The sequence below is a fragment of the Prionailurus viverrinus genome, chromosome A1, assembly GCF_022837055.1.
Source record: "Prionailurus viverrinus isolate Anna chromosome A1, UM_Priviv_1.0, whole genome shotgun sequence".
In the NCBI taxonomy this organism is placed as follows: Eukaryota; Metazoa; Chordata; class Mammalia; order Carnivora; family Felidae; genus Prionailurus; species Prionailurus viverrinus.
Window position 1 is genome coordinate 97,775,660 of NC_062561.1, and position 17,186 is coordinate 97,792,845.

General features: G+C 38.8%; 1 protein-coding gene across 1 annotated transcript in view; it reads right to left on the bottom strand.

Moving 5' to 3' along the window:
- Positions 1–1,181: 1,181 nt before the first annotated feature.
- The window catches only part of DTWD2 (DTW domain containing 2), a 201,300-nt gene continuing 185,295 nt past the window's right edge, over positions 1,182–17,186 (bottom strand). Inside the window, exon 9 of the transcript XR_007155486.1 lies at positions 1,182–1,313. The gene's annotated coding sequence lies outside the window, so the exon portion shown is untranslated. The remainder of the gene's footprint in view (positions 1,314–17,186) is intronic.

Sequence of the window (17,186 nt, forward strand, 5' to 3'; positions counted from 1 at the left end):
CAATCACAAAAATTTGAAATGACCCCTATTTGCAAATTTGTCTTGCATATGTGAATTTTTAAAATTTTATTGTTCAGTATTTTGGTATATGCAAAAGAATACATGTGAAACATATATGTGCTCTGAAGTATAATAATAAAAAAGAACACACATAAACCCAAAATCCAATTTAAGAACCAGAACCTGTTCTGGTAACAGGAGTAGACAGAATAAAAATGATAATGATTTAGGATCTTGCAATTCCTGGGGCCCCTGGTGGCTCACTCGGTTAAACTTCCAACTCTTGGTTTTGGCTCAGGTCATGATCTCATGGTTTGTGGGTTTGAGCCCCACATCGGGCTCTGTGCTGACAGTATGTAACCTGCTTGGGATTCTCTCTCCCTCTCTCTGTGCCATTCCCCTGTTTGATCTCTCTTTCTCTCCAAATAAATAAATAAACTGAAAAAATATATATGAAAAAAAAAAAGGATCTCGCAATTCCTGAAGGCTGTCATTGCAAACATCAGAATGCTGGGCATATCCTCAAGTAGGTGAAAATTGTTTTCTCACACTCACTTTTGCTTTCTTTATCCCTTCCAGGGGCATAATGAGTTTTAAAACAAAAATGGCCAGATGAAGAAAAGCCTAATAAATCAAAGGAATGGTTCTCTATTGATGGCACTCAGACACCACTAATGGACCAGGTGGTGAGATATCTTTGCACAAGAAGCCCTCTGATACATAAGCAACTGCCATCTCCAACGTATTAGGAAAACAAAAAGTTTATGGGCAAAAACTCTGTATGTGACAAGACTCTAAAACTCAGGTATCTTCAAGTTTGAACATGATGAACTGAAAGCCAAACTAAAAAACAGACAACTCAGTTGAGTATTGTACATTCCCCTTCTCTGCAGGGAATATGTTCCAAGACCCCCAGGGCAGGCCTGGAACCACAGATACTATTGAACCCTACATCTGCTGTGTTTTTTCCTATGGGTACATACCTATGATAAAGTTAAATTAATGAATTATGTGCAGTAAGAGATTAACAACAATAATAAAATAGAACTAATGATAAAATAGAGCAATTACAATAGTATGTTGTAATACAACTTATGTGAAGGAGACAGAAGAAGGGCTCTCTTGCTCTTTCAAAATACCTTACTGTACTGAACTCACCTTTCTTGTAGAATGGTGTGAGATGATAAAATGCCTATGCGATGAGATGAAGTGAGGTGATGAAGCGTTAGGTTACTAGCATCAACCTTCTAAGATCGTGTATCAGAAAAAGGACCATCTGCCTCCAGATTGTGGTCAATTGCCGGTAACTGAAACTGAAGAAAGCAAAACTATAGATAAGAGGGTACTACTGTATTTTAAAATCTTAATTTGCAAACTACTCTCCATAACACAGAAATTAACACAGGGCTACAAGCTTCAGTAACTGACAGAGAGATAATACGGAGGCACAACCCTCACTCTGATTCTACACATTGTCAGTCTTTGTTGCTCAGGTGTGGATAGCAACATACTTAGATCTTTTCTTAAAGTGAACACTTCTAGATCATATGCATTGTTCTGAGTGTCTCTACTTCCCTTAACTGATGGGAAGTTCTAGTTCCACATAAAGGACACACCACTAAACTCAATTATAGCCTGTCAGTACATAGATCGCAGGGCAAAAGAAGATCCAATAGACTAGAGGCAAAATTCAGCTTGCGTGACCTGGAGAAATTTATCATCCTCATGCACTTTTCAACTTCCTCCTTCGAAACATGAGAAAACAAGACTAGATAAGTTCTTTTTCTTTTTTTTACATTTATTTATTTTTGACAGACAAAAAGAGAGAGCACGGAGGGTGTGGGGGGTCAGAGAGAGAATGAGACACAGAACCTGAAGCAGGCTCCAGGTTCCAAGCTGCCAGCATAGAGCCCAACGCAGGGCTCCAACTCACAAACCATGAGATTATGACCTGAGCCAAAGTCGGGTGCCCAACCAATTTAGCCACCGAGGCACCCCAAGACTACATAAATTCCTAAGTCCATTCCAATCCTAAAATTCTGAAACTGCCCTTGATTCTAACATTCAATCTCTCTGTTAAAAGAAATGCTTTTATGATACACTACAAATTCTTCTGTGCGATCCTGGAATCCTAGAGGAAAGAGAGCTTCCCACCATGTCTGCCTTGCAATCTATTCTAATTTAATCTTTCTCTCTCCTAAATTCCAAGGGATCTGTGGTCAGATTGAATGCTACTGAACCTGAACCAATACCTGAAACAAAAAAGAAGACCACAGCAAAGAATCTAGCATCCTTATGATCAATTTTTTCCCAGCAGAAAAACAAAGTTCACTCTTTTTTGTTCCACTTGACAAACATACAATCAAGCAGTGCCTCTTCTGAAGCTTATCAGTGTGGTGAGACCACTTTATACTAAGCCCTGTATTAAACAATAACTAATTAACTCTGCTCTCAAGGCCCTTCAATTTGAAGTAATTTTATTCTAAGAGAAAATGTTTCTCTTGAGTCTATTCTTAGAAGTGTCAAATCTTCTTCACAATGAATACCTTTAAGCATGTTTTGAATATCAGAAAACAGGCTTTAAATACAAGTTACAGAACAGTTTCTCAATAGGTTTGGAAAAATGCGTGTTATTCCACTGAAAGTCAAATGTCTCCTTCCTTCCTTCCCCATTTCCTTCTGCATTGCAACTAAGAAGTTCATAGATATTATGGAGGTGGGGTGTTCCCAGGTAGCCTCTGCTGCAGGTGTGAGAGAAGACAGATCCAGCTAGCTATAAGCATTTCTCACTTGAACTTCTGCTATTTTTGTATCTGGATGATTTCCCCCCAACCATGAAAATTTCAGTTCAGTTCACATAAAGAGTGAGCCACTCATTAATAATAATCAGAAAAAGAGGATGAATCCAGAATAAAGGGCGTTGCTTCTCAACCAGGCCCACCATGGTGTCACATTTAGAAAAAAAAAAAAATTAAACTTGAAACCCATAAAAAATTGAAAGGCAATTTAAATCATTAATCCAGTCCCTTGCAAAATGCCAAAGGGATTACTATACATTATGTTCAACAGCGCTTCCAGCCTTGTGTGTATGACAGCTCTCAGTACATCATAGCACTTGCACCAACCACTCTCCCAGTCTTACTTTTGGGCCTCCCAACAAATAGTCCTTCCACTTCAGCCCAAACTGGATCTTCTGCCCCCTTTAGTCAGGATTTCTCTGAGTAAGCTTTCTTCTAATATTAACTCTTTATCCATTCCCATGTAAATCTGATGCAAATTTAACCTTTCTTACTTCCTTTTGATTCCCATTTCTATCCATTACACTTTCAACCAAAGCCCAGACCCATTGCTGCCACTGACAGCAGAAGATCCTTTCTATTCAGGAGATGGGGGAGTGAGAAACTGTGAATATTCATAAACCAATGCTTTCAATCAGGTCGTAAGGAATGAACAGTGGCTGATTATGGTCTGTGAGCACTTAGGATTCATTCCCATCCCTTTCTACATACTCCCTTGTTTAGATGGGGCTTAAACAATTAAGTTATTACAATTAGACGCACTGCAAGAGTTTTGGGAGTGAGGAAAAGGCCATCATCCTGCTGCTATTGCTGCTGATCAAAAGGGGCAAGGGTACTTGAGGTTGTGTCGCCAGCTCAGGATTCCCTGATGGCACAGGCAACTGTGGCAGCAACAGAAGCCAAAGCTGGAGCGGTTTCCTGGTCTTGGGATTCCAGCCACAGTCTAAACCCTTGAAATCAATAGACAAAAGGCAGTCCCTAACTTCTGTTCCTTCTAATCTCTAACTCCTTATATTAAATCCTTCTAACTGAAATACCGAGAGTGGTTTCTGTGCTCTAACCTGACTTGACCAATATTAGGGGTTAATACAAGAGTTAGGGACTAATAGAGAGAGAGAGAGGACACAAAGATGGGGCACCTGGGTGGCTGAGTCGGTTAAGCGTCTAACTTCAGCTCAGGTCATGATCTTGCAGTTTGTGAGTTCAAGCCCCGCGATGGGCTCTGTGCTGACAGCTCAGAGCCTGGAGCATGCTTTGGATTCTGTGTCTCCTTCTATCTCTGCCTGTCCTCTGCTTATGCTGTCTTTCTCTCTCAAAAATAAACATTTAAAAATTAAAAAAAAAATAAAGAACACAAAGCAAAAGGCAAGGAAGGAAAAGTAGAGATTTTTCTGCAGGCATTTTGGGGATCAAGAAAACTGTGACAAAGTAAAATTGACATTAGCCATCAGGAAAATACAAAACAAAACCACATTGAGGCAACATTTCCTACTCACTAGGATGACTAGAATAAAATTTAAAAAATATACCTAACAAGAATTGATGAGGATGTGGAGAAATCGGAACTCTCATACACCACAGTAAAAATGTAAAATAGTGCAGCCACTTTGGAAATCAGATGGGCAGCTCCGCAAAATGTTAAAAATGGAGTTACCTTTGACCCAGCAATTCTACTTCTAGGTTTTCACTTCTAGGAGAAGTAAAAACATATAACAAAAAAAATGTGTACATAAATACAGAAGTATTATTAATAATGTTCAAGAAGTAGAAATAATACAAATACCCATCAAGCGATAATTAGATAAATAAAATGTGGCATATCTATAACATGATATATTATTAAGCAATAAAAGCAAGTGAACATGCATGAACTTGAAAACAGCATGCTAAGTAAAAGAAGCTAGTCACAAAAGACCACATACTCTGAGATTCTGTTTATATGAAATGTCCATATTAGGCAAATCTATAGACACTGAAAAGTAGATTAGTGGTTGCCTAGGGATGGCGAGATAGGGACTCAGAGAAGGATGAATAAGGGGTGCAAGATTTCTTTGGGGAGAAATAAAAAAGTTCTAAAATTCTAATGGTATATGCACAACCCTGAATATACTAAAGCCACCGAAGTTGCTGCAGGTACTTTGGGGATCCCGACATGGGAAAGCTGGGTAGGAATATGTTTAGTCTGAGATCAGTGGGATATATTTATGTGGTTTACAGTCATCTCCATGCATCTCTTGCACCACGTACACAATTCCACAGTGCCAGGTGCCATAGGCCACATGTCCGTATAGCCTTCCCAACTTATGTGTCCTCTTTCCACCTCAAAGCTCTCCTTAAACAAAGCATGCCAGAAGAGCTGATGTATCTCACTCTGTCTCTATAGAAAGCTAGATTATAAAATTGTCATAAAAATGCAAGCAGAAGTACGCAGCCAAAATGGGTCGTGCAATTTATTAACAGTAGTATCGCATTATTTTCCAAATTATGGGAGGTTTAGAGTATTGACCAGCTTTTTTTAAATGTGTTACTTCCCTTGATTTTTTTCTCTTGTTCTAAATAAGCATCCATATCTAATCAGTACTTAACAGTGTGTTTTTAAGTATAAAACTCACTTTTATTTTTTTTTAACTTTATTTATTTATTCTGAGAGAGAGACAGAGAGAGCACTCGGGGGAAGGGCAGAGAGAAAGAGAGAATCCCAAGTAGGCTCAGCACTGTCAGTGCACAGCCCAATGCAGGGCTCAATCCCATGAACCATGAGATCATGACCTGAGCCGAAACTGAGAGTCAGATGCTTAACCAACTGAGCCACCTAGGTGTCCCATTGTATATTCTTCTTCTAAAAGAGAGTCCCCCAAACTATCTCTTCCTCAACCACAAATTCTTCTGCCATGAAACTTTAAAGAATATGGTTCACATGGTAGTATGCTATACACTTTTGTGATATAATTACTCATGTGTCCAAACAGCATATATAAAAATATTCTCAGAATTTTAACCTGAAATTCCAGTATCATGGAGAAAATTTTAGTTAAAGTTTCAAATGGGTAAAGGAACTTAATTTTAAAACTACACTGAAAAGAATTTAGAGAGATAGATAGATAGATACATAGATAGATAGACAGATAGAATGAGCGACTTGGGTTCCCACCTCACTCTATACACAAAAACAGTTCAAATTTATGTGATAGATTAAAATGTTAAAATAAATAAAACAATTTTAAAAATTAAAATTTTTAAACATCAAAATAAAACCTTAATAGTGTTACCTAAAAATGCATGTAAGTACTTTCTAAATTCTCTAAATTTGACTCCAAAACTAGAAATCGTAAACAAAAATAATTAGTAATTTGACTACAGAAAACTTTTAGAAGGTCTATATAACCAAAATATAAACCATATAACAAGATTACAGGCAAACCATAGACTGAAGAAAATACTTGCAATACGTATGGCAAAAAGTTAATCTCCGTAAGCTCTAAAAAATAACCACAATTTAAAAACCAAAAGACTAATGCTCCAACAGATATATGTATATGTGCTGCCAAAGTGAGCACATCTCCAAAAGACATAAGAACAGAGCATATGAATAGGAAATTGACAGAAGAGAAAATCCCAGGATACAGAGGAAAAAATTAATGCAAATTAAAGAAACCATGACATACCACTTTTCACCCATTAGACTGTTTTGTTTTGGTTTTTTTCCCCCTAGGAGCTAAGAATATCCACATTTGGAGAGGGAGGAGAAAAAGGGACATGCTTAGATCTTTACAGAAGGCAATTTTACTCTGCATATCAAAAATTTTCACATGTATATGCATTTTGATCCAGTAATTTTATTCCTAAAGATGAATTCTAAGCAAGTATTGTTTATAAATTTTTTTTTAATTGTACAATAGCCAAAAATCCATCAGAGACTAGTTAAATAAACTATGGTCCTTATAATGGAATATAATGTATGCCGTAGGAAACATATATTGTAAAAGAACATCTACTGACCTAAAGGCTAGATGCTATTACTTACTGGAAAAGTTATATTATACAAATACATGGAGAATACAATTCTTATAATCAGAGACCATTCATGATAATAGCAGTAATAACAGCTGACATCTATAAATACTCATTACATGTTTAGCATTGTTTCAAATCCATTGCATATATTAATTACCTCATTTAATTTTCACAACAATGCTATGATGCAGATACTATTTCTGTCTGTATTTTATAATTGGGGAAAATGAGGCACAAAGAAAACAAGTAACTTGCCCAAGGTGAAATCAGCACTTGGACACAGGTGACCCAGACTCCATCTCTAACACTCTTAACCACAATGCTAATTGTTAAGTTATACAATTATTAGACTAGAGGAGTAGAATAGATTAACTGTCAGTTTTTAGTATGAAATTCCTCCCAAATAATGTTTACTACGTTAATAACATTTACTTCTGAGGAATATGATTATGGGTGATATTTATTTTCTTATGGTTATTACCTTTATTTTCTAAATTTTCAACAAGAAATGTAAACTTTCATTAAGAGGAAGGAGATATAGGGGCGCCTGGGTGGCGCAGTCGGTTAAGCGTCCGACTTCAGTCAGGTCACGATCTCGCGGTCCGTGAGTTCGAGCCCCACGTCGGGCTCTGGGCTGATGGCTCAGAGCCTGGAGCCTGTTTCCGATTCTGTGTCTCCCTCTCTCTCTGCCCCTCGCCCGTTCATGCTCTGTCTCTCTCTGTCCCAAAAATAAATAAACGTTGAAAAAAAAAATTAAAAAAAAGAAAAGAGGAAGGAGATATATGTTCTTATAACACATTCTTTCCACTCCCGTCCTATCAATAGGTAAGAAGATAATTGTTCTAAAAACCACCCCTATTTCCACCAAAAAAGAGACCATTCAAAGAAAGCCAAAGTATTATTTTAAGTATTTGCTACTTAATCTTCAAAGCAAGGAAGTTCGCCCTTCTGGATTTCAGTGTTCTCTTTCACATAAAGAAGTAAAGGGGAACACAGTGCCAATGGAACTGGAGAAGTAAGTCAGGGACATGGTTTTAATCTGCCATGAGCTAGTAAAAAACTCTGGCTCCTACAGAAGTTGTTTTATTTATTCATTCATTCTAAAACTTAAATTTAGAAGTTTAGAAATTCTATTAAATTCAAAATGGATCAAAGGGCCAGATGTTGCAGCCAGGATGACTAATCAAACAGAGCCTGGGTAATGTGCACTCCACGCCTTGCTCGATGGGAAGTAATTACTCTAACATTAGCTTTACAGTGTTTAAACAACCATTTCATTATATTTTTTTCTACACTGATTAAATTTTCTCGGCATTTCTAATGCATCATTACATCTGCATTGCATTTAGATAATGTACAGCATTGCTACCCATTAAAAAGTCCCTATTTTCTTTCATCACCTTAATAAATCCAATTTGGCTTTATTTGCATAAAGTTTGATAAAGAGTGATTAGTCCTCTTATGAATAGCATAACTTGGATGGAAACATCCCATCTATCACTTGGCCAAAACAGTTGTTCACAAAGTTTTAAGTGGACCCCTAAGCATAGCCACCTAAAAGCCATGCGGGGTAAAAGAAAACTTGTAGCATAAATGCCATTGGAGAATTACTGTCCATGCTTTCTATGACTGCTGAGGGGTGGATATGATAATCGTGGGACCATCTAAGGCACTCTGCCTCTTGTTCCTAAATATATAGCCCGAGGAATTACATTAGAGAACAACAACATCAAGAATAACAAACTCACATTTCTAGCCTTCTACTTCAATATTCACATTCACCCTTAACACATGGTTAGAAACTCAGGACATTTTAGCCCTTGCCCAAGTAAATGGACTGGAAAGTAATCTCAGGAAGATATTAGCCAAGATGAAAACCTCAGCTAGGGTATCAGATATGCCAGGCAATCACTTATCGAAACTCAAACCGTGCTAAGTTGTCAGAACTTTTTTAAGCATTACAAATAAATGGATCTTGTTGGTGAACTATTATGTGGTGACATTGATTCTACCTTTTGAACTTAGAGTTTTGATAACAGAAACTCAAAACCACTAAACAAGTGCCTTTGGAAATGAGAACTGGAAAGTAGGAGGTCCTAAAGAAAAAGAGAAAAGCAACTGAAGTCAATTCCCATATTCCACATATGCACTAGAGATACTGATACTGGGAATGAAGTGGAGAGAGTAACCCCCCAGCTAATTCTTGTGACAGAATGAAGCATCGCAAAAACAAATCCCACCAAGTGTTTGGATTCTCCCTCATGAGTTAATGACTCACTGTTCAATTCTATGTTGCTATTCATTTGCCAAAACATAAACCACCGGCTTGTACTTCCATGGTGGGAAAACACTGTGTATTACAGAATTTACTAAAACCAAGTTCAAAGACATGCATTCAGAGCCCTGAACCTTCCCCTCCCACACATCTCTCTCTTCTGTTCTCCCTTCTCCACTACTGCCCCAGTTCTTAAGGACCCCCTTGGGGCCTCTGTCTACAACTCACTTCAGTGTCCTGCTCTTTCTACTCCCCTTCATCCCATCCGTGCTGAACCAGGTATGAATCTTAACGTAGTGAGCATAATTACAAAGTTTTCTATTCCGTTTTGTGGAATTTAGTGTCTACTAGGCTGATGACCAGTGATGGGCAAGGGAATCAAAGACAGGTTGCATATTCTTAAATGATAAAAACTGTTACATTCAGAACTTGGCTCTAAATCTAGCCAACTAAGGAAATAATAGGGGAATCTTTAAAATATGAGAAGTCTAAAAATTACAAGAGTGATGTGATTATTTTTGTTCTCCAGGACAGAAAAGCTACGAATGCTACCTACTCACTGTGACTAGTGACCTCTCCAGCCCCAACACTCCTGTTTCTCTGGGATGTGTGATGATGGGCTCTGATTACAGGTGTATTATTTTCTTAGCCCTCTTGTCCCTTCTCGAATTGTCATCTTTTGTTAAAACAAAAACTTTTTTTTCTGTTTCAATCGGCTAGAATAGTAAGTGCTTTTATTTGCTCTCACTCAAATTATCCAGTGGGCAAAACCCTCATTTCAACAAAATTGACCTCATCTGTCTGTGAAGAAGAAAGGAGTAGGATTGATCAACCCACCCAGAGATGAGATTGACTGATGGCTAGATGAATGTTAACTCCCTGTGAGAAAGGCTGACCCTCCCACAAGTCTTAGGCTCCGAAATCATTCACTATTTCCCTGGATGTATCCATATTTCACATATGCAAGGACATCAACCATATCCCTTCAACTTGGATTTTACCTTGTTCTTTTGATTCTGAAGGCTACTATAGAGGATACAGAGATAAAATAAAGGGTAACTATTCTTAAGATTACAATTGAGAATATAGATTCCATTTTTATTTAACTTTTATAATATATGAACATTTTGACCGAGCCATAGTTGAAACTTTGCACTGAAATTAGGCAATATAATTTCAAAGACGCCTTCAGTATGTTCCAGTCCAGTGGTTCTCAAACTGTGACTCAATGACCAGCAGCATTATATCACTTGAGAATTTATCGATTCTTTGGCTCCATCTCAAGTCTACAGAATTGAAAACCTTGGGGGTGGGTCCAATAATCTGTGATTTAAACAGCTCTCCAGATAATTCAGAACAGGTCAAAATCTGAGAACCGCTATTTGAGGCTAACAAATCTCCCAGCTGTCACTGACTACTCAGGAGTTTCTTAACAGATTATTGATTATTGGCAGACACTAAAACAGATACCTAGCCAGACACATTGATTAGCCCAGGGTTTTTGAGTTCATGGAAAAGAGTGAGAATAGAGATCCCAATTGGATTTCAAGCCAGATAAAGAGTGTGATAATGGGATCCTTAAAGAATATTCCCAGAAAGAAGGCCAGCAGCATGGGTCAAGACTGAACAGTAAGCCTGAATATTAGGGGAATCCGTGGCTCCCACTACAGTCTATAAATCTATAAGGTCACTTAGGATGGATCTATGTGGACAGGAACAGAAAAGGCTGGTTGGTTGGTCAAAGAAAAAGCCAACAGTCAATGGACCTGGAGGAGGTCGGCTCTGGTACAGGTAGCACTTAGGTTAGCCACCATGAGCTACAGAGTGACTGACAGCAGATCACTGAGCAGACTCTCTCATGCAAGAAGCTCTATTTTCCAAGGACCTTTAAAAGGAGAAGCAGGAGGCAGGAGAAGTCAGAACTCCTTGCTAGTCAAATCTCTAGGAGCTGAGCACATTGATTTCTACAGTTTTGCTGGCACATCAGGTGCCATTTTTATGACTGACAGAAGGCAAGGAACATAACAGGTATATCTTAGTGTACATATATCTAGTATACATAGGAGCAAAAAAAATGCAGTATTTCCCATCTCCCATTCATTGTCAAAGACCTATATTATCTCTTCTAGGCAGAATGGTTTTAAAAGGCATAAAACACAGATGTCCTCACCTTGTTTATCATAGCCTCCTCCAGGCCACCATGGCCATAGGAGCTATCCAGAAAACTTTCCTACAGAGGAGGACCTCACCTTCTCCCAAGCTACCATACCCCCTGACCTACTGGATGATCAGTGTCCAGTGTCCCAATATTTCCAACTTAAATCAACCTCTACATTATTCATCCTCCCTCTGCTTTTTACTCCTACACTGTATGTGCATATGCTCTAATATGTCCTCAATGTCTCTTTCCCCAAACACCTACAGCCTCAACTGTACCCTATGAAATTCACAGCCACTTATCCACAGACTCCCTTTATCCTTAACATCTTCTTTCTCTGAAGAAAGCTTGACTAAGCCTCAAAAAAGATTGCTTCTCCTGAGGCCTTCTCAAGTGGTGGCTGTTTTTTCTCCCACAGCCCATGAACCCCTGAGTTGAAAATGTTTTATCCTTACCTACCTACCACACCAAGATACGGCCTGTCTCCCCCCTCTCCTTGCTTCTCTGAAGTTCAAGACATACAGCCATATCACCAGCTACTTGCTGATGTCATCTGCTGAACTTGCAGTCACTTTCCTTCATTCAGGAAAGACCACATCTGGATCAATGTGTTTTTCCCTAACATACTGTTTTTACATTCTTGGCGATCTCATTATCCATGTGTGCCAAGTTTCCTATACCCTGGACCATCAGTCCCTGAACTTCCTTCCCCCCAAAAATCTCTTCCATATCTTATCCACTTGCTCCAGACCTTGCCATCACACCACCTCCAAAATTGTGATTTAAAGTACCCACTCTCTCTGACTGTTACCTCCAGTACTCCACAGGACTTTTTAATGTGCCTGATTTCAATCACTTCTCCTCCCTACAGGGACTTCCAATCCACTGATGGTGTTCACCCTCCCTCCATATTCTCCCATCCTCCCTAACCAGCTTAGATTCCACAGTGTAAAACTTTTATAACTTCCTTGAAAAGGCTACACCTCCTTTGCCCCCTCCCCTGGCATTGTATGTATCTGGCAAAATCTTGGAAAATCCCAACTCTCTAGATACCATGTGACTATTTCAACATAACTAAATATTTCAGGAGAAGATCACCTAAAACAAGTCATCCTTTAAATGTATGTCCACAATTCTTGAAAGGGTTCTCATTATTAACCAGCATCCTGCCACACCTACCAAGAAAATCTGCCTTCCTACTATTTGAGTTAACGACTTCATACTTTCTCCTCTCTTCAACAAACTTCTTATTCTTCAGAGAGACAAAAAAATGAATGCAATCAGATAAGAACGACCTATCTTCTCCTACCAAATGCATTTAAAAGTTTGTGCCTATACTTCCCTGATTTTCCTAATATAAAGAAAATGGTAGCCTTGACCCCGTCTGAGATGCCCTGACCCCATCTAGGGTCAACCCCTCCATGTGTATGGATCCCATCCCCCCTACCCAACCCTACACAAGGATTTTAATCCCCCATGTTGCTTTAAAAAAAATGGGGGGGAGGGAGTTATCACTCTCCCCTTTATCATTTCCATCATAATTCTGTTGTATTATTTCCCATGTCAACAAATAATCCTTTGATCCATATCTCTCTGCAGCTCTGGCCTATTTCTCTCCTCCCTTCATTGAAAAGCTTTCTACAGCTATTATCTATATATTCTGATCAAGTCACTGTCCTCCTTTTCATTAGAAAGGGCTTCTATCAAGGCAACCATGAATCTCTATCCTAACAAACTCCTTTTTCTGCCCTCATTTTAGTCAATCTCGCCTCTGACACAAGTGAATGCCCCCTAGGTGTGAGGACACTGCAGTATTTAGCTGTGGGTCCCCTCTTCTCTGTCCACTCTCTCCATGGGTGATCCTATCTCAGAATGTCTGCTGCTACACCATTTGCTTGTATGTGCAGATGCAATGAGTCAGTCCTGGGAGGATACCAGGGAAAGACTGTAAGGTATTAACTTATAAACTTATTACAAATATTTTCTTCTCTTCAGTCAAGTTATACCAGGATATTATCTGAGTCCCATAATAGGCTGAACGTCATATGGCCCACAAAATCTCCTAGGAGATGCAGCCAAGACTTCCTCATGTTTTTTCAGAATCCTAATGGATGCATCATTACAACTCAAAAAGGCAGAAAGTATTATCAGTCTCTAGATTCAGTCCTCACAGCTTTCAATCAGAGATACCCTTTACATAAGGTTTTAATAAGGATTAGACAAAGAAAGCTCAAATCAAAAATTTTTCACATTTTGGGGTGCCTGGTGGCTCAGTCAGTTAAGCGACCCACTTCAGCTCAGGTCATGATCTCACTGTTGGTGAGTTCAAGCCCCATGTCTGACTCCGTGCTAAAAGCTCAAAGCCTGGAGCCTACTTCAGATTCTGTGTCTCCTTCTCTCTCTGCCCCTCCCCTGCTCACATTCTGTCTGTCTCTCTCTCTCTCAAAAAATAAACATTAAAAAAAATGTTTAATTTTGCACTTATAGACACTCAAATAAATGCTCATTCCTTTGACTCTTGAAAAAGTGAATTTCAAAGAGAAAAATACCTGTGGTCAATGTGATCAGGAAAAGCTTAAAGAAACAGCTAGAATTAAGATGGGTTTTGAAAACTGGATAGAATTTCAAAAGGAAGTAATAAATACATGAAAGAGAAGAACAAAATAAACATGGAGACAGATAAGTGTATGAGCTTGGCTGGGGCACAGAGTTGGAGATCAGTCTAATTTGGGAAGGATATATAAAGTGCCAGAGTTTGCTCTCATCCATCCTCATACAATCTAGAGTCCTAACGCTGCACTCGAGACTTACAGTATCTGCTGACAGGACCCCATGACACCAACTTGCCTCTCTGATCTCAGCCTGTTGCCTGTGACCATGATTCCTCCCAGCTCTTCAGCTTATCCATCCTGATTTCCTCTTCTTGCCTTCTTCTGTAGTCTTTCCAGATCACTTGTCCTGTTAAGTATTCTACCATACTCTAATCACAGCCCTCGCTGGGGTCTGCTCTGACCTAGCAACAGCCAAGCCATTCCTTTGCCTCTTCAGAAAGTGAATCCCAAAGACAAAAATATGTTTGGTCCAACAGCACAGAGACCAGTAGGGAGCAAGGGCAATGGCCCATGTTTGAGGGAAAAACTGTCTGATTTAGAATGAAAGGACAGGGATAATGGCATGCATGTGTGTAGAAAAAGCCTAAGATTTTATAATTATTCTAGCAGATTAGATATAGCTCTAAAAATGAGAGTGGGCCCCTAGGAGTAGAAAAAGGGCAACAAAAATAGGGAAATAAAGAGAAGAAAGCAGGGAATGAAAATGAACTTAGCTCTGTGACACTTTGCTCGTTTTCCAATATCCAACAAATATGCAATAAATATTTGTTGACTGATTAAATAAAACAGGTTTGAGCTATGACTAGATGAAATTTTGGTTATTTGCATTATAATATATCATAATCTCAAGGCCTAACTTTTTACATTTTTAATTTGAGCTCTAAAAATGCAGCTGTCATTTTTGTAGATCAAATCAGACTAACAACAACTATTTGCTACCTGGCTTTGCTCTGACTTCAACTCTTTTGGAAATGTACAAGAATATCCCATTCACTGTAGTGGGAATGTCAATGAATGTAACTGATTTCACCTGGAATACAGAGACACTCCTGCAAAGTCAGAAATCTAAAACCACTAAGCCTAGAAAAACATCTATTTTTCAGTATTGAAGGAAAGGATTTCTAAATGGCAGGAGGACTTCACATCTCAGAATAAAAGCATCTATTCTTTCTAGGCTCAATAGCTAAACTTAAGCTGGAATCCAGAAACATTTACCAACAAGGAATCCTTAGGTTTCACCAACTTTCACCTTAGGTTAAAGTTTTATGGGGGCATCTGGGTGGCTCAGTCAGTTAAGCGTCCAACTTTGGCTCAGCTCATGATTTCATGGTGAGTTCAAGCCCCAAGTTGGGCTCTATGCAGACAGCTCAGAGCCTGGAGCCAGCTTCGGATTCTGTGTCTCCCTCTCTCTCTGGCCCTCCTCCACTCATCCTCTCTCTCACTCTCTCTCTCAAAAATAAATAAAACTTTTTTAAAAAAATCTAAATTTTATGGTTGTTGTAGATTTTTGTTTGTATAGCTTTTTAAACATAGCTCAAGTACTGGGCTTCATTTGAAGTGATGAGAAAATCAAAATAATCTTATTAAGGATTAAATTTTTAAAAGCCACATGGATCCTACTGAAAAGAAAGAAAGGAGTGAGAGAAAGGAAGGAAGGAAGAGAAGAAAGGTCTAATTAAACAAGGAAGCCATTAGACTGATGTGGCTCTAATGCTGGGGTAGCCTACTTAAGCAACCAAAATCTAAGCCTGTAAATAAATGGCTCAAGGTTAGGAAATCAAAATGCTAAGGACGACCAATTACAAACAGCCAACTAGGCTCTAAGCTATAGCCAGTCAATGTCCCTTCTTTCTTTCACACTTTCTCTACATAAATATTTCCTCCTCACCACTTGTGGCTGGGCGCTGCCCAATTCCAATCGAGTTTTGTTCAAATAAACTCTTAACATTTTTAATATGCCCCAGTTTATCTTTTGAAGGACGGAAAAAAGGAAGGGAAAGAGAGAAGGGGAAGGAGGAGTGGGGAGAAAGGAAGAACTTGACAAAGCACTGCCTACAGCTGGGAGATACTGCAGGTCTGATTACAAACCATGGCAATAAAGCAGATACTGCAGTAAAGTGAGTCTAATGAATTTTCTTTTTGTTTTCCAGTTATGCTTACACTGCACTATAGACCTGTTACGTGTGCAGTAGCACTATGTCTAAAAGATAATATACATACCTTAATTTAAAAATACTTCATTGCTAAAAAATGCTAACCATCATATGAGCTTTCAGGGAGTTGTAATCTTTTGGCCAGTGGAGGGTCTTGCCTTGATGCTGATGGCTGCTGACCCATCAGGATGGTGGTTGCTGAAGGCTGGATGGCTGTGGCAGTTTCTTAAAATAAGACAAGAGTCAGGTTTGCTGCACTAAGTGACATTTGTTTCAGGAACAATTTCTAACAGCACATGATGCTATTTCATAGTATTTTATCCACACTAAAGCTTCCTTCAAAGTTGATATCCGTCCTCTCAAACCCTGCTCCTGCTTTATCAACTAAGTGTATGTCATGTTCTAAATCCTGTGTTGTCATTTCAACAATCTCCATGGTGTCTTCACCAGGAGTCAATTCCATCTCAAGAAACTACTTTCTTTGATAGTCCATAAGAAGCAACTCCTTATCCATTAAGGTTTTGTCCCAAGATTATATCAATTCAGTCACATCTTCAGACTCCACTTCTCATTCTAGTTCTGCTATTTCTACCACATCGGCAGTGAGCTCCTCCACTGAGGTTTTGAACCCCTCATAGTCATCTTTGAGAGTTGAAATCAACTTCTTCCAAACTCCTGTGAATTTTGATATTTTGACCACTTCTCATGAATCATGGATGTGCTTAATGGCATCTAGAATGGGGAATCATTTACAGAAGGTTTTCAATTTCCTTTGTCCAGATCGATCAAAGGAATAACTACTTATGGGAGCTATAGCCTTACGAAAGGTATTTCATTAAGACTTGAAAATCGAAATGATTCTGAACTGCAAAATGGATGATGTGTTAGCAGGCCTGAGAACAACATAAATCTCATTGTATATCTCCATCGGAGCTCTAGGTAACCAGGTGCATTATCAATGAGTGATAATATTTTGAAAGAAATCTTTTTTTTTTTTTCTGAGCAATACGTCTCAACAGCGGGCTTAAAATATTCAGTAAACCTTGCAGTAAACAGATGTGCTGTCATAGAGGCTTTGTTGTTCCATTTATAGAGCACAGGCAGTGTAGATTTTGCATAATTAAGGGCCCTAGGATTTTCAGAATGGTAAATGAGCAATGGCTTCAGCTTAAAGTC